Below are 25180 nucleotides of genomic sequence, written 5' to 3' on the forward strand. Positions count from 1 at the left end.
TGCCGTTGGTCAATGCAAATAAGTCTTCCTCCACTATAACTCAATCCTGGGACAACCCAAGTCTTAAACAGGGGCACAGGGCTAGCTCCAGAGCCCAGTCTTCTCTGCCTAGTGAGTTGTTTGTCCCTCTCTTCTGCATTCCTACACCCCAGACACCGTAGAGATGGTATGTGAACACTAGATCTGGCCCCAGGACTAAACAAACTAAGGGCTTACTTTATCTTTCAAACTGCTTTGGGTCTGGCACCCACTCAAGGCCCCCCTCTCTTGAGTTCTGAGGTGAGGCATTCTCTCCCACTTTCAAGCACCCTGGGCTTAGAACTGCCTTGCTGTTCCACCCTCCAAATCCCAGGAGACTTGTTAGACTGTAAGTTAAGGGGCAAGGCAAAGAGGGGCCATCAGAGCTATACCTGCCTAGGGCCAGAGAACAGCCATGCTAGAGAGGAGGGGCCATACCTTGGGTCAGATCAAGTGGCAGTAAGGCCATATGATGCATTCAACAGGCTATGTGTGTGTGTCAAAGACCTAAATACCAGGCTATATTCAGAAAGTCCTTCTTTTGCCCTCAGTGGAGGAAATATTTGGCCAGATCACAGGACTCTGGGCACCCAGTGCCTTAGCAAATAGCAAGAAAACTCAAGACTCTGAGTGACTTTGGACTCTAATTTTGTTTTCAAGAGGAGCTCCAGGGTGGCAATTTTAGGGAGTAAATTGGGAAGGAAGACACTGTGTGGCATAGGTCTAGGTCACAGATGGCTGGCTCTCCTGGCTGGGCCATGCTCTGGGGCTATGGCTCTCTCCCACTTCCCCAGGGTAAGAGCCACCAGTATACCTCCACCTCCCCCATCCAAATCACACACCTTGCTATCCTCAGAGACTGTCCTTCAAATCTACTCAGTGATAGTGAGATGCCCTGTATGGGGTCAGGAGTAGTAATATTAGTGTCCAAGGCTAGGTTCAAGGACTGAATGCAGAATCTTGGCCTTTCTGGGTTTTTGCTTTTCTTTCCCACTTCAAAGGAAGAAGGGACACTCGCAGGGGTCCTCCTCACTGATGCTCAGCCTCTCATCCTGCTACCATCTCAGCCACCAAAGAGCCTCTCACTCTCTTGTCCTTTCAGCCTTTCCCCTTCCATTGAGCCCTTCACTCTGCCTCCACAGATACCAACCTTCCCCACAAAACACAGTCTTTCCCTCAGCCTTTCTCTACCTGTTCTTGCATCTGCAAAACTTCTCAAATGGATGGCCACTATTTTACTTCTTCCCATTCCACTCCCATTATTGATGGCCTTCATAGCTCCTAAGTTTATATGCAGTAGCCCCATGTCAGTTCTCAATCCTGTTGACAACTTGGCAGCATTTGCACCCCCAGGATCTCTTTCTCTGTTTTGATTGAAAGTCCCTCCTCCCTTAGCTTCACCTCCCCAGTTTCATCTCTCAGACTTCTGCCTATTCAATAACCATCTCTCACCTGCTTATTCATCTTCTCTTTCCCTATGGGTTTCTTCCCCAGTGCCCACGAAGACACTCACACTCTTCTATATGAAAACATCCCTTCTCTGACCCTAGTCCCCTTCCAGCTATCATCCAATCTTCCTTTTCTCAGCCTTATTCCCTAACACCTTCAAAGAGTAGTGTAGACTTGCCCTCCTCACTTTTCACCATATCCTCATTCTTCCGTCCACAGCATATACTACACACACACTCTACTAAGACTCCTCTCACTGCAGCTTCCAATGCCATCTTGGAGGCCTAATCCAAGGGGACATATCCATGTCCTGATTTATGTGCTTTCTCTGCAGAGTGTTATGCTGTGCATCTTTCCCTACTTATGGAAACTCTCTCTTTCCTTGGCTCTGAGGATGCTATGCTGTACTAGTGTTCTTATCAATGATTTCTCCTTCTGGCTCTGCATTCTTCACTGGAACCCTAAATGGGAGCATCCTTCAAGGTCCTGTCTTTAATGTTCTGTTCTTGTGTGCAGGGGATCACCCACTTTAATGGCCTTGATCTCTCCGTATCACTGACAGCACCTAAAATAGTGTCCTGTGTTTAGGAGACACTTAATTAATGTTTACCTAATTAATTAACATTTGTTAATTGCATGAGCCTGGTACATAACAAATGTTTCATGAAGCCTGTTATTGGGGTCTTAGAATTTACAAACTTTTACTGTATATTTGCCTGACTTCATCTTTATAATTACCTGGTAAGGTTGATTCTTTATTATTCCTATTTTTATAAAAGAGGGAGGGGAATGGAGCCAACTTTTGTCTTCTGCCTAGTCTGTGCCAAGTGCTTTATACACATTTTAATTTAATTTTTACAACAGCCCTGTGAAGTAGGTGTTCTTAGCCACATTTTACAGATGGGAAAACTGAAGCTCAGTGAGGTACCCAAGCTCACAAGGAGTATATAATTTACCTCCTCTGCTATTTCATTGTTCTGTAAATTTGATCACACCAAATTTAGGCAGCAATAGTGGAGAGGCATATAAAAGGTATCACAGAATGATATTATAATTATTGTTTACATGTAAGTTTTCTTTTTGAGTTTGCATTCCTGTGAAATGTAATGTCAGACATGTAAGGAGCCGAAGAGGAAAATAAAACTCTTCTATTTCCAAACATTCCCTGCCTTTCCCTCTGCATATTATAATAATAGGAATTGATTATTGAGTGTTTACCATGTGCCAGGCGTTATACTTAGTGCTTTACATGTGTGCTTTCATTTAATCCTCACCACCACTCTATGTGGTATGGGCTACTATTATACCCCAATTTATACAGAAGGTAATTGCACCACATAGGAGTTAAGTAACATGTTCAAGGACCCCTAGTTAGTTTTTGAGGTAATTGAAATTTTAAGTCAGGTTGGTCTGACTCCAAAGCTAATGTTCGCTCAATGCCACTAGGCTGCCTTTCCAAGAGGACAAGGAAACTAAGGCTCAGAGAGATTAAGTGACGTCAGGTCTCCTGACTATCTTATATTTTTCCACTTTGCTCGAGCTGCTTTCATCTCTTTTTTAAAGGGACTGCTTTGTATTGTGAATAATCTATATATGTCCGTGGTCTGTCTCCTTTACCACATTGTCAGCTCTGCCAAACCTCTTTACATCCCTCACAGAGGGTTCTCACTTAATACTTGTCAATTGATAAGGATGGAGCTCGCCTCAGTTGAGAGAATTATTAATAAACCATCAGGGTTTGACAAAGCCCTTCTCATCGCCAAAGGAGTGGAGTCCTTGGTGCTTAGGAGTTGTATCAATTCCTCGCCTTCCGCAGCTTGAAGTCAGGAGCCCACACTCCCCGCCTCTGCGTGGCATCCATTCTCCAGGGAGCCTCAATAGTGTCAGAATCATTTCAGTGAAGGCTGAATTATGTGTGTGACTCTGGGAGGATGAGGTCTTAGTAAAGGGGGAGAAGAATACGAGCTGTGATTCTGCATGCAGGTGGATCCTGGGGATGTTTCTTGCCATGTGAGATGGTGTGTCAACCTCTAGCAACCACACTCCATAGAACGAGATTAAAAGATTGTTACTGCTATTATTGGGAGTATTAACAATCATTCTTACATTTGTACAGTGAACTTCCATTTATGCAAATGCCTTATGCACAAAATTTCATTAGTTTTAGTTTGTTCTGGCCTTCCACAAAACCTCTTTGGCTTCAGTATTCTCCAAAGAAAAAGTCCTCTGCCTGGCTTTTGAGTAAGGGAACCTCCCGAGGGAAACTGACAGCTGAGATCCTGAGAAGGTGAATGGTAGCCAGCTATAATTGAAGGCCAACAATTGACCCTGCTGAGTAACATGCTGCTGAGACATGTTTAGGGCCTGTGCCCCAGCCTTCTTCCTTCTCTTCTTCTATTCCCAGAACTGCAGAACCAGCCAGTCCTCCCAGCCCAAACAGGATCCTTAGCTCCTCCCACCCTCAGAATTCACCCTTCCAGCTCCCTTCCCCCATCAGTGGCCTCAGAAATGCCTCTGTGGAAGCTGGCTCATCAATTATCTCTCCTCCTCCTCCAGACCAATTTTCTTATGCATTTGCATGAGTTCACTCAGCATCCTGCAAAGAGACAGGCAGTAGTAATAATCATAGCTAATACTCATGGAGCTTTACTATGAGCCAGGCACTATATTAAGCACTTTACATGCATAATCTCTCTTCATCTTCATAAACAGTCCTATGAGGAAGGTTTATTAGGATCCCATTTTATAGAGGAGAAAATTGAGGTTCTGAATAAGTAAGCAATATGCCCAAGGCCATATAGCTAGCTAATGCAGAACCAGGATTTAAACCCAGGTCTGTCTGACAATGAACCTCTATAGTATACACTCTCTCAGTACTGGGCATTCATTTCCAAGACAGGTGAGATCCAGAGATCAGAAGGCCATCTAGCATTCAGAGGAAAGAATCTCAGGAAGTCAGTAAAATAGACTTTTCCTCCCATTTCTGCCAGTAACAAGCTAGATGACTCTGGGTGAGTCACTTAAAAGCCCCTGCTTCTGAATATACAAGCAGGGTCCACAATGTGTGAGATTCAGAAGTGATGAGCCAAGGAAGGCTAATCTCCTCCAAATTTATAAAGTTTAAAAGCACCATACAAATGCAAAGTGTTCTTTATCATAATCCTTAACATTATTATTCCAGCCTATTCATCTACCAATGAACCTGGGATAGAGTCCTGGCTCTGCCCCTGGACTCTGGTGCCATTTAAGTGCCAAGACAAATGGTCTTAGGGAGTCAGGGTGATCCATTATCCGGATATGGATTATTTCTCAGGAGTAAATCGTTAGCCCTGTCGAGCAGCTGATGAATTCTCCCATCGCACCTGGGGGCTCATTGCTCTGCATGGGACGTGAAAGGAATGCAAGCAGCAGCTAGAGTTGCAGTGTGACTGTGCAGACAAGGTCTTGGAGGCAGGGAACAGGGAAGTTCCCATTAGATTCCAGGGAGCAGCAAGAACCCTACCCACGTGTGAATAATAAGAAAGATAATGAACCACACACACCCACATCCCGGCCCTGAGCAGAAAAAGATAACTTCTTCTCTCTCTTGATGTTTAAAGCATGTTTGGGGAAGACAAAGCACAAAAGAGATTGACAGATTAATACACAAGAAGCTACTGACAGAAGAAGAATGGGCAACAGAAAGGAAAACATAAAGAAAAAAAAATGGAGAAAGACAGGGATAAAAAGAGACAGAGAGATAGAGAGAAAATGAATAAAATTTAAAAAAACACAAAAAAGAGAGTCAAGAAGTGAGAGAAATAGAGTAAAAAGAGAAATCCAGAAAGAGGAACTAAAAGAAAAGGAAGAAAGAAAAACAATAAGGAAGAAGCCCCCCAAAAAGGAGGGGAGATAAACAGAGAATGAAAGAAAAGTTGGGGTTTTCATTTTGCTTTGCCTATTTGCATCTTTTCTATTTTGCTGTGTGGCAGACATGACTTCACTGTGCTGCCTCAGGGCAGATCTTAAGAATGGTCAGAGTCCCAAAATGGCATGAAACTAGAAATGAACCACAGAAAGAGAAACAAACAAACAAAAATGATTGCACAGAGACTAAACAATATGCTACTAAAAAAGCAATGGGTCAATGATGAAATCAAAGAGGAAATTTAAAAATACCTTGAGACAAATGACAATGAAAACATAATCACACAAAATCTATGAGGTGCAGCAAAAGTAGTCCTAAAAGGGAAGTTCATAGCGATATAGGTCTTCCTCAAATAATGAAGGAAATCTCAAATGAAAAACCTAACTTACTACCTAAAAGAATTTAAAAAGAACAACAAAGCCTAAAGTCAGCAGGAGGAAATAAATAATAAAGATCAAAAAGGAAATAAATAAAATAGAGATTAAAAAAATAGAAAAATCAGTAAAACCAAGAGCTGATTTTTTGAAAGAGTAAACAAAATGGACAAACTTCTGGCCAGGCTCACCAAGAAGACAAGAGAGAGGATCCAAATAAATAAAATAAGAAATGAAATTGTAATTGACTGTACTTCAATTTTAAAAAAGGAAAAAAAGAATATGAAAATGAATATATGTATATATCTGCATGACAGGGACATTATACTGTACACCAGAAACTGACAAATAGTAACTGACTATACTTCAATTAAAAAAAACTTTCCTGTTGGAAAAAAAAGAAATGAAAGAGGAAAAATAATCACCGACACCACGGATATACAAAAAATATGAATAAACATATGCCAACAAAAAAATACGAATAAACGTATGGCAACAAATTGAACAGCCTAAAGGAAATGGACAAATTTCTATAAACATACAGTCCACCAAAACTGAATCAAGAAGAAATAGACAACTTGAACAGATCAATCGATCACTAGAAGTGAAATAGAATCTGTAATTTAAAAAGAAAAAAGAAAAAATTCCCTGCAAACAAAAGTCCAGTGCCAGATGGCTTCACTGGGGAATTCTACCAAACATGCAAAGAAGAAATTATATTGATCCTTCTCAAAATCTTCCAAAAGACTGAAGAGGAAGGAATACGCCCAAAGTCATCCTACAAAGCCTCCATCATCCTGACACCAAAACCAAAGACACTACCAAAAAAGAAAATTACAGGACAATATCTTTGATGAATATAGATGCAAAAATTCTCAACAAAATATTAGCAAACCAAATCCAACAACACATAAAAAAGATCACATACTACGACAAAGTTGGATTCATCCCAGGGCCACAAGGATGGTTCAATGTATGCGAATCAATCAATGTGATATACCACATCAACAAAAGAAATAACAAAACCGCACGATCATCTCAATCAATACAGAAAAAACATTTGATAAAATTCAACATCCATTCTTGATCAAAATTCTTACCAAAGTGGGTATATAAGGAACATATCTCAACATAATAAAAGCTAGTTATGATAAACCCACAGCCAACATAATACTCAACAGTGAAAAGTTGATAGCCTTTCTGTTCGACATAGTATTGCAAGTCCTAGCCACAGCAATCACACAAGAAAAGGAAATAAAAGGGATCCAAATAGGAAGGGAAGAGGTAAAATTGTCACTATATGCAGATGACACAATACTATATATAGAAAACCCTAAATATGCCACACAAAAACTACTAGAACTGATAAACAAATTCAGCAAGGTAGCAGGATACAAGATTAACATACAGAAATCTATTGCATTTCTTTACACTAACAATGAAATATCAGAAAAGGAAAGTTTTTAAAAATCCCTTTAAAATTGTTTTTAATTGAAGTATAGTCAGTTTACAATGTTGTGTTAATTTCTGGTATACAACATAGTGATTCAGCTCTACATATATGTACTCCCTTTCATATTCTTTTTCATTATAGGCTACTACAAGGTATTGAATATAGTTTCTTGTGCTATACAGAAGAACCTTGCTGTTTATCCATTTTACATATAGTAATTTGTACCTGCAAATCCCAAACTCCCAATTTATCCCTCCACTCTTGCCTTTCTCCCCTGGCAACCACAAGTTTGTTTTCTATGTCTGTGAATCTGTTTCTGTTTTGTAAATCAATTCATTTGTGTCATTTTTCTAGATTCCACATATAAATGCTATATGGTATTTTTCTTTCTCTTTCTAGCTTACTTCACTTAGTATGACAATCTCTATCTATGTTGCTGCAACTGACATTATTTCATTCATTTTTATGGCTAAGTAGTATTCCATTGTGTGTGTGTGTGTGTGTGTATATATATATATGATATTATATATATGTATGTATATGTATATATTATATATATTTTGGATATATGCCCAGGGGTGGGATTGATGGATCATATGGCAAGTCTATTTTTAGTCTTTTGAGGAATCTCCATACTGTTTTCCTAATGGCTGCACCAAACTACATTCCCATCAGCAGTGTAGGAGGGTTCTCTTTTCTCCACAGCCTCTCCAGCATTTATTCTTTGTGGAATTTTTAATGATGGCCATTCTGACTGGTGTGAGGTGATACCTCATTGTAGTTTTGATTTGCATTTCTATAATAGTTAGTCATATTGAGCATTTTTTCAGGTGCCTATTGTCCATTTGTATGTCTTCATTGGAGATATGTTTGTTTAAGTCTTCTGCCCATTTTTTTGATTGGGTTGTGTATTTTTTTAAAACAATCTCTTCTAAAATCACATTAAAAATACTTAGGAATAAACCTGACCAAGGAAATGAAAGCCTTATACGTGGAGAACTATAAAACACTGATTAAGGAAATTGAAGATGATTTAAAGAAATTGAAAGATATTTCATGCTCTTGGGTTGGAAGAATTAACATTGGTAAAAATGGTCATACTACTCAAAACAATCCACAGATTTAATGCAATCCCTATCATATTACCCAGGACATTTTTCACAGAACTAGAACAAATAATCCTAAAACTTACATGGAATCACAAAAGATTCAGAATTGCCAAAGCAATCTTGAGGAAAAAGAACAAAGCTGGAGGCATAATCCCCCCGCCCAGACTTCAAATAATACTACAAAGTACAGTAATAAAAACAGCATGATATTGGCACAAAAACAGACATACGGATCAATGGTACAGAATAGAGAGCCCAGAAATAAACCCACACCTCTGTGGTCAATTAATCCTTGATAAAGGAGGCAAGAATATACAATGGAGAAAAGAGTCTTTTCGGTAAGTGGTATTGGGAAAGCTGGACAGCCACGTGTAAATCAATGAAGTTAGAATATTCCCTCACACCATACACAAAAAATAAACTCAAAATGGCTTAAAGATTTCAACATAAGGCAGGGCACCATAAATCTCCTAGAAGAGAATATAAGCAAAACATTCTCTGAAATAAATCGTAGTAATGTTTACCTAGGTCAGTCTCCCAGGGTAATAGAAATAAAAGCAAAAATAAACAAATGGGACCTAATTAAACTTATAAGCTTTTGCACAGCAAAGGAAACCATAAGCAAAACGAAAAGACAACCTGTGAACTGGGAGAAAATATTTGCAAATGATGCGACTGACAAGGGTTAATTTCTCATACAGCTCAATAACAAAAAAAACCAAACAACACGATCAAAAAATGAGCAGAAGGCCTAAACAAACATTTCTCCAATGAAGACATAGAGATGGTCAATAGGCACATGAAAAAATACTCAATAGCACTAATTATCAGAGAAATGTAAATCAAAACTAAAATGAGGTATCTCCTCACACCAGTCAGAATGTCAATCATCAAAAAAAACCTACAAATAATAAATGTTGGAGAGGCTGTGGAGAAAAGAGAACCCTCCTACACTGTTGGTGGGAAGGCAGTTTCGTGCAGCCATTATGGAAAACAGTATGGAGATTCCTCAAAAGACTAAAAACAGACTTGCCCTATGATCCTTGGGCATATGTCCCAAGAAAACTCTCATTTGAAAAGCTACAGGCAACCCAATGTTCATAGCAGCACTACTTACAATAGCCAACACATGGAAGCAACCTAAATGTCCATTGACAGATGACTGGATAAAGAAGATGTGATACACACACACACACACACACACCTTGGAATACTACTCAGTCATAAAGATGAATGAAATAATGCCATTTACAGCAACATGGAGGGGCCTGGAGATTGTCATACTAAGTGAAGTAAGTCAGAGAGAGAAAGACAAATATCATATTAAATCATTTACATATTGAATCTAAAAAGTGATATAATTATTTGCAAGACAGAATGAGACTCACTGACATAGAAAACAATCTTATGGTTACCAAAAGGGAAAGAGGATGGAGGGATAAATTAGGAGTTTGAGATTAGCAGATACTAACGACTATATATAAAATAGATAAATGGCAAGGTCCTACTGTATAGCACAGGGAACTATATTCAATATCTTGTAATAACCTATAATGAAAAAGAGTATGAAAATGAATATATATGTATAACTGAATCACTATGCTGTATGCCAGAAACTAACACAACATTGTAAATCAACTATACTTCAATTAAAAAAAAAAGAATGGTTAGAGTCACCAGGTGTCCCTCCTAGCTCAGAAAGCTCCCTTCAACTTCTACCATAAGTCATTCTTTGGGGGTAAAGCATTGAAAGCAGAAACAGAAAAGTAGAGACAATCTACCAAAATAAAAGCCACAGATACAGAGTGCTAAGCACATAGAAAAACACATGCATACATATGCACACACACATACGTGTGCAAAGTCAGACAGACACAGACACATTCTGAGGTTAAACATGTATATAGGTGCTGAAAGACTTGAGACGTAGGTAGGGACAGACCCACAGCAGACAGGTATCAGCAGAGTCAACCTGAACACATGGATAGACACTGGCAGAAACTGACAAGAAACTAGATACTCTGCTGTGAAAGATGACACAGAGGCACAGAAAAAGATAGACACACAACCAGACAGGTGCAGAAGCAGACATCAGGCAGGGTGGGAAAATGAGATTCTACTTTAGCTCTGCTCTTCTTCTCTCCTCTTTACCTTCATGAAGTACCCCAACAGGGCATTTACCCACCTGTGTCTTCTGCCCTCAGGATTTTCCTCTTGCCTTTATTGGTAGCAATGTGTTTTACTTAAGTAAACTCGCTCCTACTAATGAATCTGTTAGTTACTGTGTCATTCATCCCAGGGAACAGATGTCCCTGAGCAGTTTAAATGGCCATATCTAAAAGGCCCCTTCAGGCATGAGTTTAAATGGTAGAATATCAGGTTCTGTGACTAAGACAGATTTGGAGTCCGTTTTTTTTTTTTTTTCCCAAGACTAGGAATTTTTCCCCCTAGTGTTCCCAAATCCTTTTTAACTTCATTGGACTTCCCTTTTCTCCTCTACAGTTTGAAGCAAATGAGAAGGGGATGCCAAGCAGCAAGATCTAATGCCTGCACCTCTACTTGAAATGAGAGGAGCACCGTAAGATTTCACTGGATAAAAAGTATTTCTTGCAAAACAAAAGTTTGAAAATCTCAGAGTTACACAGGGCCGGATGACTTCTAAGGGTCCTTCCAGCTCTGACATTCTAGGATTTTATGACTAAGAGCTAATTCGTTCAAATCTAAACCCGCAGTAATTGGACAAAACTTGATTGAATTTTCCGAGCAAACACAGCGTCACTGTCTGCCCCAATAAATATTTAGCCATGGTCCCAGTTTATTGATTTTGTGCAGTATCAATATTTCTTGGCATGGTTTCTGACACTGTCTGGTAGACCTACAATGATGTGAAACATGCAGGTTTAAGATGCCCTCCCAGGAAAGCCACAGATAGTTGTTGGTGTGTTCATCTGGCTCAGGCTGACACCCAGAATGTACAACCCCTCTGGATCATGCTGGGCACATGGAGGGGTAAGACAACTGCTTTTGAAAGGAGCATAGTGCTTGGATGGGTGGATTAAGTTGGCTTAGAAGCTCAGAAATAATGTAGCCAAGTGATCACAAAGAGAACCTAAGTGAATGGGGCTTGCTTTGTGCAGCTCTACCTTGATGATGGGAAACATCCCTTGGTGCCTCTGTCTCACTTACTATTCATTTATTTATTTATTCATTCATTCTACAATGAGTTCTTTCTTGGTGCCAAGTTCTGTGCTACAGCTAGGGATACAGACATGAACAAGATACAGTCAAATATCTCTCAAATATCTTATTTATGAACAGTCAGGGGGGCAGTATATGCACGAATGCCGAGAAATACTGATGCTGCTCAGCATCAACAAACTTAGGCTATGGATAAATATTTACGAGAAGAAATAATTTGGTAGGAATATTACAGTATATGCACACTTTTAATTATTCCCACTGTCAAAACTGATGAATCAGAGACCTTTTTCTGTATGCAGTATTCAAGATGCATGGAAGTCTTGTAATTAGTTCAGGTAAAATAACCTGATTGTTTTCTAAGTGCAACTCTAAAAAGTATAGGATAACTTAATATTTTTTATTTATCTTTTAGTTACACATTCTTGGTGATGGGGTTTCATTTGTGGTGATTGCTTGAGAGCATTGTTTGTTTGTTTGTTTTTGAGAGAATTAAGGCATTTACTGGAAGAGAAGGGAAGATTCATTCCTCTCTTTGCTGCTGCCATGGCACTAACCCTGTCATTTCCAGAGACACATTTGTGTAAGTTTGTTGTCTTGGTCGTTCATTCTTTTGTTTATTTGGTCTTTGATCCATTCACCAACCATACACCAAGCACCTTTTCTGAAGCATGTACTAGGTCCAATGTAGGGACACTAGAGAGATTTAGACATAGCCCTGCCCTTGAGGGTCATACATTCCAGAAGGGAACCAACCAATAACTTGAGGACTTTATCAGGAATGCTGTAGCAGAGGTGTGCACAAAGGGAAGCTATGAAGATCAAGGACTAAGCTATGAGGGTATCTGGAGAGGCTTTAAGAAACAAAGTGATCCATTGGTGGGGGTAGGTCTGAAGGTCAGCCCAATTCATCACTGTGGGGCTACACAGAGCCATCCTCATTCCCCAAATTCTTTTTTTTTTTTATTAGTAGTATGTATTTGTAAGAGTGACAAAGCTGCACATCAAGCAGATCAGTCTGTGGCTGGGGTTAGCTCAGTAGCCTGCATCAGTTTAACTTCCTTCAATTTAAGATGAAATATATTCACTCCTTTTAAAAAACATAGTGAAGGGGTTGGTCAGAGACTGGTTCCTATCCTTTAACTCCAGCTTCTTGAAATCAGACTTTGCTTGCCCACTCTATACCCCTATCTAGCAGAATTCTCTCATGGGTGCAAACAGGTTTGAGTAGTACTGGGTACCGTGGTGGCTTTCAAATTATTCACATTCCAAAAGAGCCTTAATGATTTCCAAGATAATTGGTTATAGAAATAAGTCCTTCTAAAAACCCAGCAATAGAATGTTCGTGATGCCACAGGATGATTCAGAGCATTTGGCCTTAATTACTTTGATTGTCCGCCAGGATTTAATATATGAATATTACATTGAGATCTTCAATTTAATTTCTTGTGTAAATGGATTGTGGCAGAATCCTGTAATCCTGGAACTGGCACATAATTCAGCGTGGGAGACACTATCTTAACTCATCTCATTACTCAAGCCATTTGTTGTCCTTCAGGCTTTGACAGCCAGGAGATGGGAAAGTAGCAAAGGTGATGTGATCTCTCAACTTGGGTCCAGACAGACATGAGCCATAGTCTCTACCGACTACGTTGTTACACAGACACAGACAACACTTATTTTCAAAAGCAAAAAATATACTCTTGTCAATGTACAGCTGCATGCCCTGATCTTTCTTAGCATAGTGGAGTGGGAAAAGCTGGGATACACGTGCAAAAGGCACAGGTTCTAGTCCAAGATTGGCCACGAACTTACAGTATGACCCTGGGAAAGTCCTATAATTTCCTGCCTTGGGCAAGTCCCTTAATTTCTCTGGGCATTCGATTCCTCATCATTAAAGAGAAAACTACATCATCTCCAAGTGCTTTCCAGAGTGAAGATTTTCTGATCTATGAGTAGCACATGGCAAATTTGACAATCTTGGCACCAGGGCTGAAGTAAGATTGTTTCCATTCATCCCGTGAATAATAAGCAGCCCCCCAAGAATGGGAAAAATCAAAAGGTAGGAAGGAAGAAAGACAGGGGCAGGGAAGATCAGTTGAAGGGAGAGACAGAAAAAGGAAGAGAAGGTGAAGGAAACAGTCTTGCAGTGTTAGCAAGGTGTCCCCCAGGGCTTGTGTGAGCTTGTTAAAGCCTTAGGAAAATGGGGGTCATTTGGGCCCTGAGAATCTAATGGAAATTAGAGGAAGAAAATAAGACTCAAAAGTATTAAATGGGAATCCCAGTACTGGAGAATTTATTTGTAATACATATAAAAGATAAAGAGCTTGCATCTAGAATGCATAAAGAACCTCTACAAACGAATAAGAAAAGGGCAGACAATCTAGCAGGAAAAAAGTGGGCAAAATATTTAAAAAGGAAAAAGAGTATATCCAAAAGGCCAATAAACATATGAACATGTGCTCAACTTTATTAGTCACCAGAGAAATGCAAATTAAACCTCAGTGAGATACCACCACACACCCACCAGAATGATTACAATTTAAAAAGCTGACTACATTAAGTGTTGATAATAATTTGGAGCAATGGAAGAGTGTAAATTGGTATAACACTTTGGAAAACTGTTTAGCAGCATCTACCAAAGGAACATATGCAGCCCCTATGACTCAGTGATCCCACTACCAACAGAAATGCATGCACATGTGCACCAAAAGTCAAACAAAAATATCCACAGTAATATTAGTCATAATAGCTCCAAACAGAAAATGGTTCATATGCCCATTACAGTAGAATGCATAAATAAACTGTGGCATATTCACAAAAGGAAATATTATACAGCAATGAGAAGGAACAAAATAAGCTTCCTGCAATAGCATTAGCATGGATGAATCTCACAAACATAATGCTGAATGAAAGTAGCCATACACAAGAGAGTACATAGTTAATGATTATATAAAAATCAGTAACTGGTAGAACTATAGTGTTTAGGGATACATACTAAGGAGCACAAGTATAAATAAAATCACAGAAGTGATTTATGTAAGAGTTAGAATAGTAACTTTTAGGAGGTGGGAAAAGATTGTGATTAGGGAAGGGACACAAGGTGAGCATCAGGGGTGCTGATGATATTCTACTTTTTGATTGGGTTATAATTAACGGTGGTATTTCATTGACTAAGCTGCACATTTATGATTTATGTCTTCTTCTTTATGTGTGGTATATTTCACACACACATGCAAGTAAAAAGCTTTACAAATACAAAGGTAGGAAAAAGCTAAAGACACCTTTGTCTCAGGCTAATGTGACTGCAAGTTCTATGCATCCTCTCAGGACCCTGCCTCCAGCTAATGGGATTCTAGACTTAAGACAAAGAGAGAGCCAAGATTGTGTCCCATTCCTCTCTGTATCCATCTGTCACAATTCTCCATCTTTAATGCCAGACTGACCCACACTTGTACCTAAACAGCTGCCAGACAATTGACAAATCAAATAGTCAAATTTATCAGCCAAAGCCAATAGTCAACAGATACTGTGCCTGCTACTATCTAGGCCCTTTCTCATTCCTCCCATTCTTAAACTATTCCTGTTCCATTTCAATTATATTTTCTCCTGAGTCTTCATTTTGTCTTCTGTTTTCAGCTTTGTTCATGCCCTTTGGACCAATGACTGAGGGACCCAACTGGGGTTCCTTGGCTGGAACCTCAGCAAGCCCTCCCTCTCCAAAGACTTGAATATCTACTCCCTTCACTGTGCAGCTTCCTCTGCTCCTGGCCGACTCAGTTAGGGTATCTACCCCCACCTTAGCCCCATACCTTACAGGGCTAAAGTGCCTTATCCAAAACCAGATATGTTTCATAACTGAGAATTTGGGAGATTTTGTCAAGGTGTTCCTGTGTATTTTCCTATATTACATAATACCCCTTGCAGGTTGTAGCATAGTTGCCCATAACCAAATACATGAATATTTCTGTTATAAAATACATGAATATTCATACTGAGACAAATAAAGACTACTAATATTTTAACATGAGTTAAAATGAGTTTTAGCATCAAACTTGTGAGAAATTTTTTTTCAGAGCTTTGTGGTTTTGGAAGTACAAATAAGGGCTAATGATCTGTAGTAGGAACCCCATGCTTGTTTGGTGGATGGATGGATGCAATACATTACATATGTTTATCCTCCTAAATAAGTAACAAATGTGCACTTAACAAGAGTCTTCATAGTTTTATTTAACCAAGGATACTCAATTGTGGGCACGTTAGAATCCATTGCTGGTAAGAGGAACACTATTAGAAAAATCCGCCACACAAGTCTGCCACCACATAATGGATGACCTGCTATGGCTCAGGTGGCCACCCTGGACCAATCAGTGGCCACTTGTGTGCATAAATCCACCAGCCTTTTTCCTGACTATAGAGCTGTGGGTGAAGTAGGCCTAATTAGAAATAAAATATGGGCATGGCAAGTATCTGAAGCTATTATGCTGGGTCCAATGTGAAAGAATGGATGGGATACATGTATCTTCAGCTGATTCTCCTTAAATAATACTGCTTTCAACCATGCTTTGCAAAGTATTCAGTGGTAGTGAGTTTGAAATCGCCCTACCCAGGAAGTACTCAGAGTGCATGGAGTTTATATTGCTACTTAAGGGCAGAGATAGGTGTTTTTACCTCAAATCACCTGGAGGCAGGCGTACTCTATCCTGTTGTACTGAGATGTTCCAGAGGCAAAGCAGGGAGTTCCAGAAGGGACTAGCAAGGGACTAGAGCATGAGTCAAAGCCAAATCTTCAGGCTCCACCAACCAGGAGACCCCAAGGAATCATGGGAAAATTCAGCAGGATAAAACCATGCAGCTACTTCCAGGACCAATGCCTAGAGGGGAAACCCAAAGAGGCAGAGGAATTCAACGAGATGTTAGGCTCAGTCTCAGAGCTCTAAGACACTTGGGCTGTTTTCTCCTAGGAAGTGCAGACTAGGAGTTACTAGTTCACTATCTCCCATAGCAATGCCTGAGGCTTTTCAACCTTAAAACAAGGGGACAGGACTTACATGATCTCTAGGTTCTCTTCCTGCTCTAGTTTTCAGCACCCATGAATCTTTTATTTTCTTTTAAAAAATGCTTATTGTTTCTCATAAAAGAAATGCACATTCCTTGTTGAAATTTTTGGAAATTAGATAAATATGTGGAAGTTTACACTCATTTATCACCTTACCTCTTGCACACTTGACTGTTTGTCCTTTTTGCTTGCTTGTTTTATTTTCCATTTCTCTATATAATCGTGATCGTAGAGTTTTGTATTTTGAGTTACACACTTAAGTATATTGTATTTCCACATCATTACAAAAGCTATGATTCTACTCTAATTTGAATATCTACCAGGCATTGAGAGACACACTAAAAAGTATAAAATGTGTACTTTGCCCTTATGGAACTTATAATCTGGTTAAGAAGATGAGACTAATGTGCATGAAACCGATATTGAACAATATAAAATGGAATACAATTAAATGTCATTTCTTAGGATAGGCTGGAAGGACAGTAAGAATCCAAAGGAGGGAGAGATTGATGTGGACAACAGTAGTGAAGGAAGTCTGCCAGAGAAGGCAGGACTTATGTTGCCCAATGGAGGATAAGAAAAGGAGAATGAGGAAAGAAGGAGTATCAAACAAACAAACAAACAAACAAGCAATTGAGGGAAGTTGGACTGAACAATCAAATTCCCCTTATGCTTTGTTGTTGTTAATGATACAGAGGTACCCATGGCCAGGATTTCAGGACTCTCCAGGGGCTAATCTTACATATGAACAAATAAACCCAGGTCTCTAACCTAAAAGGGATTTGGAGGACAAACATATGAAAAATGAAGCACTCAGATTAATATGGCATTAGCTTAGGCTCAGACCTCTTTCAGTTTAGTAACTGACTTGCTTATTTGTTGCATCTCAAGCAGTGATGGTTCAAACACCATGGTGCTAGTGACTAGAGTCCCCAGTTGGACAACTTCCTACGGAGATAGCTGATTACATGATTCCAGAGCCCTGGTAACAGGCAAATCACTACTGTGGGTTGGTAATCACAAGAAGAGAAAAATGAGAGAATGCTTATGACACCAGCCTCCTTCTCCAACCACTGAAGACACAGCTGAAGACTCATTGAGAAAGTTAATTAAGCCACACATATGTGGTCTGAAGAGCTCCCCAGTAGGACTAGGAGTTTCTCAGGGGCAGAAAACCTGTGCTTTGAAAAACAATAGAAATGTACCCTTACATGAAATACCACAGTTCTAGATCCATTTGTGTCAGAAGGTGCCCTTGCCTATGGTCAGGAGACTTGCCACTAATTAGCTATATGACTTTGACCAAATTCCATTACCTCTCTGAGTTCACCTCATTTTTCTTCTTCATCTGTAAAATGGGAACTATTCCAAAGTTCCCTTTTTGGCACAAAAATTCTATGAATCTATGATTTTTTTAGACTATCACAGCCTTTCATATTTCAGGAATCCCCTAAGACAATGCAAATAATCCTGAGAAAAGGCTACTTCTTACCCTTGTGTTGCCAGTCACCACCATACCTGGGAATCGAAGTCCTTTGGGGAATGGGACCAGGAGAGCGAGCAGACCCAGCCCGAGGGGAGAGGCACAGAAAGGAGAAATGGGTGGGCCCCCAAGATGTCACCAGTTAAGCAGAGGGGAGGATCTTGATATCTCCTCCTCTATCTGCCTCTCTCCTGAGTGCCCAGCAGCAGGCTATGCCTGACTGCATGCCTACGTAGGTGCCTGCTCACCACAGGATGCCCTGGCTGCCAGCATGCTATTCCAAGCCAATAGGAGAACCCTGAGGTGAAGTACCCTGGGGCCAATCATAGGTGGAAGTATCTCTTTAATGGCCAGAGAGACTGCATCTTTGGCTCTTTTTCATTGGTTCAGGCCAAATGAAGGCTCTCTGGACTCTCAGCCAATGCTGAGCCATCAGCTAACAGGAATGTGCTCAGCTGCTGGATCCTGTTTTCCTCTAAGGCTGATGGGTAGCCCTCCGTCAGGGGCTGCCCATCTCCCCATTGTCATCCCTGATTGAAAACTTTTGCCACGAAGCACAGAAGGCATGAGCAGTGGGACCTAATCAAGGCAGCCCGATGAGAGGTAGGCATGCTGGGGGCCAGGAGCCATGCCCAGGGCCATCCCCTGCAGGTGAGTGTAGGTGAACTGGCAAAGGGAGAGAACAAGCAGGTAGAACTGGTGGGAGTGGGCACTGTAGGATTAAAGCTAAGGGCAAATCCTAACAGGTGAAACCCTTGTTACTTCCTTCCCACAAGCCATGAGTATCCAAGTGGTTCGTCCAAAACCCTATGGTGCTCTCTCTATTCTTTGCCTGTAGCCTAAACCACACCCTGAAGAGATCCCCACAAGAGAGTAAGAGAAGTTCACTGAAGAAATATGCTGGCTCCCAATAAGAAGCTGCATTTCCTGCCTTAGGATGCCCACATTGCCCAGAGATAGACCTAGTAGCTCTGGATTCCAAGAGCACATGGACCCCACCTTTTCTTCTTACATCTTAGACTGCAGTCTGACCATTCCTTGTATGCTTCAAGGAAGGCTAAGATTGTAGGTTTAACCCTCAGTAGACTGGGTAGCTTTCACTTTGCTTCCTGACCACTAATACTATTATTAGTGCCACCCAAGGCCACACTCCAAACCTGGGAAGCCATTTTAGCAATGTGTACACAGGAGAAAGAGTGAGAGACTATAGAAGGCTCAGTCCGAAGCCTTCCTTATTTCTGGAAACATTTAGTCATTCATCAAACACCTGCTGAGTGCCTTTAATGTGGCAAGCATAGGGGACAAAGAGGAATAACACACATAGACCTTTGGTGAATATCACCAGGACAGGGTCAAGGGACGAGTGTATTTTGAGCATTAGGATAGACTATGTCCTTTAGTGATTGATCTGATGTTATAGCTGGCTTTGAAATGCCCCAGAACTGGCCCTTGGTAAAGCCAATCAGAAATGTCTTTCTTCGATGCCCTTAAGGTACCCTCCTATTAAAACTTTCTTTCAAAAAAGAATTTGCTACAAAATTGCTGTAAGATCTTGGGTGAATCAATTCTCAATTCTCTCTTCAAAATAAGGAGTTTGGGATAGGGGCTCTAAAGCCCTTTTCAAATCTGAAAGACGATCCAGGAGTCTGTGATAGCAGTCATTTACTCTTTAGTATAAATTTAAGTATATATGTTTCTTATTGCTGGGCTTAGCTACATTTTAATCTATTTTTAATCTTCCCCCACCCCAACTGTGGAATGAAAGTCTTTGTCTGTTGGTAAAGATATTTCAGGGTTCTGCCTTCAAGAGGGAGAAGTATTTGAGGAAGGGGAATGAGGAGGAAAGAGGGATATAATAAACCTCCCCAATATCATAACATCCTCTTTCCTTACTTAGTCCGTAGGGCCCTGCATTCTGTTGAGGCTAATGCCAAACCATAGTTACGGATAAAAAAGCATCATTAAAAAATAAAGGGGCTTACAGCTCTTTGACACCAAGGAGCTCTTGTAACAATGAGCATAAAGGGCTTGGTGAACAGCTCTGAGTATGTATTCCATAGCCCAGGATGCAAAGATGACAATACATCTTTGCCCATTACTCTTCCCTCTTGCCTATTTCAGGTTCCTTTGGAGTGCAGATCTCATTCCCACTGACCAAGAATATTTTGAATGACACAAGGTCAGGAAAAGAGCCAGAAATTCAGAAATGCACATCATTCCTTAAGTACATTTAATTGTAAAAGACAAATAATCAATCCGGTCCCCTGTCCGAACATGGCATCTGGAAGAGGAAAAGGAGTTCTTTTGCATTTCATTCCTAACCAAAATAATAAGCCAAAGGTGGGAGGGAGAAGGGGGTGGGATCAATGAACTCAATCAATGGTCTATATTAATGTTTCTTATATGGTAGTGCTGATTTGCAGCTCTCCAGGTGCCAAATGGCATTTGGGAAACATTACTCCATCCCCTAATTGATGTAATAATTAGATTGCATAAATGGCTCCTCTGCACTCACTGCCAGCACTAGAGACAAATGTTATTGGTGAGCCAATCAATCTTTCCCCCTGTTAAAGTTTCAACCTGCATCAGCAATTATGCTGTGGAGGTCAAAAGCCACCTAAATGAGTGAAAACTGGCAAAGATGAATTTTGGGAGTGGATTATACTGCACTACTTCCCAGCAGGGTACGCTCTTGACCTGAGCAGGTACATGAACAGATCCATGACTGGACATACCATCAGGGGCCAAAAGAGGGAAAGAAGGGTAGTCAATTCTTCTACAATATTTTGCTTTTCTCTACTCCAATTATCTGCTTCATACTTAGATAAACCAAGGAGCTGAGAGAAGTATTACAGGGGAGAGCATTAGTTATTTGGTATTAGTCTTTGTGGCAGGTTGAATAATGCCCCCCAAATACCCACACTCTAATCCCCAGAACCTTTGAATATTTCCTTAAATGAGACTGCAGATGTGAGTAAGTTAAGGATCTCGAGATGGAGAGACTATCTTGGATTATCCGACTGGGCCCTGAATTCAATCACAAGTGCTTTTATCACTGAGTCAGAGGGTGATTATAGATAGAAGAAGAGGAGAAGGCAGTATGATCAGGGATGCAGAAATTGAAGTGATGTGGCCACAACCCAAGGAATGCCAGCAACTACCATAAACTGGAAGAGGCAAAGAATATAATCTCTCCTAGAGCCTGCAGAGGGAGAGTGGGCCTGCCAACACTTTGATCTTGGTCCAATGAAACTGGTATCAGACTTCTGGTATCTACACTGTGAGATAATAAATTTCTGTTGTGTTGAGCCACAAAGTTTGTGGTAACTTGTTACAGCAGCCATAGGAAACTAATATTGTCCTTGATTACTAAGTTCAGGTCACAGGTAGAATGGTAAGGAATCTTCCTGTTGCAGTACTAAGAACATCAAAATCCTTCTCTACCCAAATTATGCCCTCCATCTATCACAATGCAATGGCAATCACTAAGAATCCAAAATTCACATGTATGGTCAACATTTCTACTTTGTGGGTAAGTCTTTCTTGGTGCTACATTGCAAACAATACATATAAACCCTTGTTTTCCATTAGTACTTATTGCATGAATTTATATATCCAGTTAACTCCAGCCACCAGGCAGGCCTCGGGGGGACAGGGAGGGACACTGAGCAGGTAGGAAAATACAATAAATATGTCTAAATTGAAACCACAATTGGGCTCAAATCAAATCTCTTATAGTAATAACACTAAGTAGGGCCTTTAGGAAAACAAGTCATGGCAGAACTAACTTAATTTACTCTTCTGATAAGGTTACAAAGCTTGTGGATCAGGAGTATGTTGTAGACAGGATGCATCTGGACTTTAACAAGGCTTTTGACTTAGGCTTTCATAAGCCCTTTGTAGATCAAGTGAAGAAATACAGGCAGCAGAGCTAGCAGGAGACTGCTGATATGTAGGTCAGGGTCTTTAGTGACAGGTCACAAGTCTCTACATCAGCCCCAATCAAGACATCATTATTATCCATGGCTCACACAAAGATCAAGACTGCATTCTCTCTGAGAATGAGGATGTTTGGAAGCTAAAGGGTCCAACTGACAGATTAGAAGTGAGAAGGAGGGTACAAAATAGTATCAGTAGCCTGGAACATTGGCTGACCCCTGTGAAATGCAATGTCCAGCACTAAAAGTCCAAAATTCACATGTACAAAGACAGGTTTATATACAGAGCAGCCATTAGGGTGCAGAAGGCAGAGTGGGTCAGTAGGCAGACAGGTCGATGAGTCAGAATAATGGTGACGCTGGCCAAAAAAAAAAAAAAAAAAAAAAAAAAAAAAGAAGCTAAATGTGGCCAGAGTTGCCTCTCTAAAAACAGGAGAGAACCCTGCTGCCACTTGAATATTCCTCATTGTCCAGGCCATACTAGGATTCAGTCTGACTCCTTCTCAACTTCTAATCCCAAAGGTAATCTATTAAAATAGTAAGTATCCTTCTACACTTGTTTTTCTATGAAATTTTTATTATATGAATGATTATTTATATAAGTGACAGTATTTGTTATATAAATTATACACACAAGTGAAAATATGTTATATATATTGTTCTTGGCCTTGCTTTTTATTTAACAATATGGCAATGGGCACCTTCTCATGTCAATGATCATAAAATTTATTGAGCATTTTCCATGTGCCAAGTAAATGCTAAAAACATTTCATGTTTTACTTCATTTAAAACTCACAGTAACCCCATGAGATGGGTACTAACCTCATTGTAGAGAAAAGAAAACACACTCAGAGAACTTTCTCAAGATCACATAGTAATTAAATGACATAGGTTGGATTTGAGTTCAGGCCCCTCTAGTTCCAGAGCCTCTGCTCATAACATCTACACCATGCTGCCTCTCAGAAATCTGAGGTCTATCTCATTGAAAAAAAAATACCGTAAGAGTTTATTGTATCTGTATCATAATTTATTTAATCTTATATTAGTGGACATAAGACTGTTTGCTTAAAGAAGACTTCTTAGAGCTTTCAATATGCTAGTGTGTATTATGACTTTCCCAAGAGGCAGACACAGGACGCACTGTGTCTAAAACTTCCTCAATCATGATGTCAATTTTTTTTCTCACAGGGCATTGCAGGGACTGAAGCATTGAGGATTAAATTTTGGTGTGCATCCGCATCACCTGGGATGCTTTTAAAATGCAGATTCTCAGGCCTCAACTAAAGTGTTTCTGATATATGTAGCTTATGGAAATGCTGCTGTGTGCTATAGGATTAGTCTTTGATGTGGAAGATAAATATGAATGGCTACATAACTGTAGTTTTAGATAAACAAAGGCCATGAATAGCTGGGGGAGAGAACTCTGTTTCCTTCCCTCCTCAGGCTACCTAATCATCTAAATTTTATCCACTCCAATGCCAGAAAAGCATAGCTCAGTGAAGCATTAATCTATGATTCTTAATGATCTAAGTTCCTACTGAGGACAAAGCCACCAGTGGCCACACACCACTCTACCCACCTCAATGAAAAACTGTGCCACCAGTGAAAGGGTAAACTTACAGTAGGTGAACATTTGTAGGAAGTTCATTCCATACAGATTTGAACTCTTAATACTGGGACTTCTACCTTCAAGTGTCTGTCATCTATGGAAACATTAAGACAAATATCTACAGACCAAGAATTAACTCAATATGGAAAAAAGCAAATATGAGAGAAAATTTTGTTTTTTTTAAACTGTCAGCTTGGAAAAGTACAAGATGACCTATTCATGCTCTCTATTTAATATCATCAAATCCTGTTCTCTCTTGCAGGGTATTGCTTAAGGGTCACCTGAGGTTAGACTGGAGACAGGAGAGGGAGGACTTAAGGGGAAAGGATGGGAGGGGGAGAACACAGCCAAAGGAGTATTTAGCAAGGAGGTTCACGGAAAGGTTCATCTCCAGCAAGTGGACAGGGGGCTTACTAGAGAAGAAGCCAGAGTAGTTTATCACTGGTTTAACCCCACGTCCTGCTCTTGACATATCACACATATCACAGCTGAGATTTTCAAAATACCCTTACCTTTAGAATCTCAAAGGATCCTCACTTCAGCTATACGAGGCTGATGGGGCATTGCTACAAAGCCTATTTGACAAATGGGGGTTTTGAAGCCTATATGGGTTTGGAAGAGGGTATGCTTGGGGGTTAATAGTATAAAAGAGAATTACACAGATCATGATGCACTAGAAAGCATATTGGAATACACAATTTTATATTTAGCAGAATCTCAAGCATGTCAAATTGCATAGAAAGAAGCTAGAAGGAAATATGGATCCAATATTGACAGCTATCTCTGTCAAAAAAAAAAAGAGTGAATTATGTTTTCTTCTTTACACTTGTTGGTATCTCCTTTCTCCTCAAATGTTCCACAGTGATCAATTGGCTTTATACATAAGAAAAAGGTAAATATTAAAGAAAAATAGGGCATCAGACTAAAGTTCAGGTTCCAGCTCTGTCCCTTGTACAAGTTTTTTCTCTCTCTGAGATTCAGTTCCTACAATCGTCCTCAGAGCCCTAAAGTTGGATGAAGATACTGGTTGAGAGAAAAGGTTAGGGGAGAAGAGGAAAGAAAAGGTTAAGACTGAGATGCTGCTTTAGTTGAAGTTATCTTAGGAAGTGGAAATACCGTTTTCTGACCTCAGAGATGGTGGCTATGAGAATGCTTTGCAAGTTGTCAATGGCTATTATGCAAGTGACAAGAGTTATTGCTATTAAGAGGGGAGGGGCAAGATAGGAGTATGGGACTAACAGATAAAAACTACAATGTATAAAATAGATAATCAACAAAGATATATTATACATCATAGGGAACTATAACTATTATTTTGTAATAACTTTAAATGGAGTATAGTCTATAAAATATTGAATCATAACATTGTATATTTAAAACTAATGTAATACTGTAAATCACAACTATACTTCAACAAATAAGGAAAGCATGTGTTTAAATCATAACCAATATGAACACATCTATAATGCTTATGAACATTGAATGAAGAATGGTGTTTACCATTATTTTTTATTACAAATAATTAAATAAATCAAGTATTTCTTTAAAAAAGAGTTATTGCTATTAACAAACCCTAATCTCCC

The 25180-nt window shown here is 39.8% G+C and overlaps 1 long non-coding RNA gene across 2 annotated transcripts in view; it reads right to left on the bottom strand.

Annotated features, from left to right (window-relative positions):
• Positions 1-25180, bottom strand: part of LOC116662234 — a 140762-nt gene that overhangs the window by 16891 nt on the left and 98691 nt on the right. Inside the window, exon 4 of one of the 2 annotated variants that reach the window (XR_004318254.1) lies at positions 16181-16382. The exons of the other annotated variant lie outside the window; for it this stretch is intronic. This is a non-coding gene — a long non-coding RNA (uncharacterized LOC116662234). Of the gene's footprint in view, positions 1-16180; positions 16383-25180 lie in introns of those variants that run through there. 2 annotated transcript variants of the gene reach the window in all.

Source organism: Camelus ferus, chromosome X (assembly GCF_009834535.1).
Source record: "Camelus ferus isolate YT-003-E chromosome X, BCGSAC_Cfer_1.0, whole genome shotgun sequence".
In the NCBI taxonomy this organism is placed as follows: domain Eukaryota; kingdom Metazoa; phylum Chordata; class Mammalia; order Artiodactyla; family Camelidae; genus Camelus; species Camelus ferus.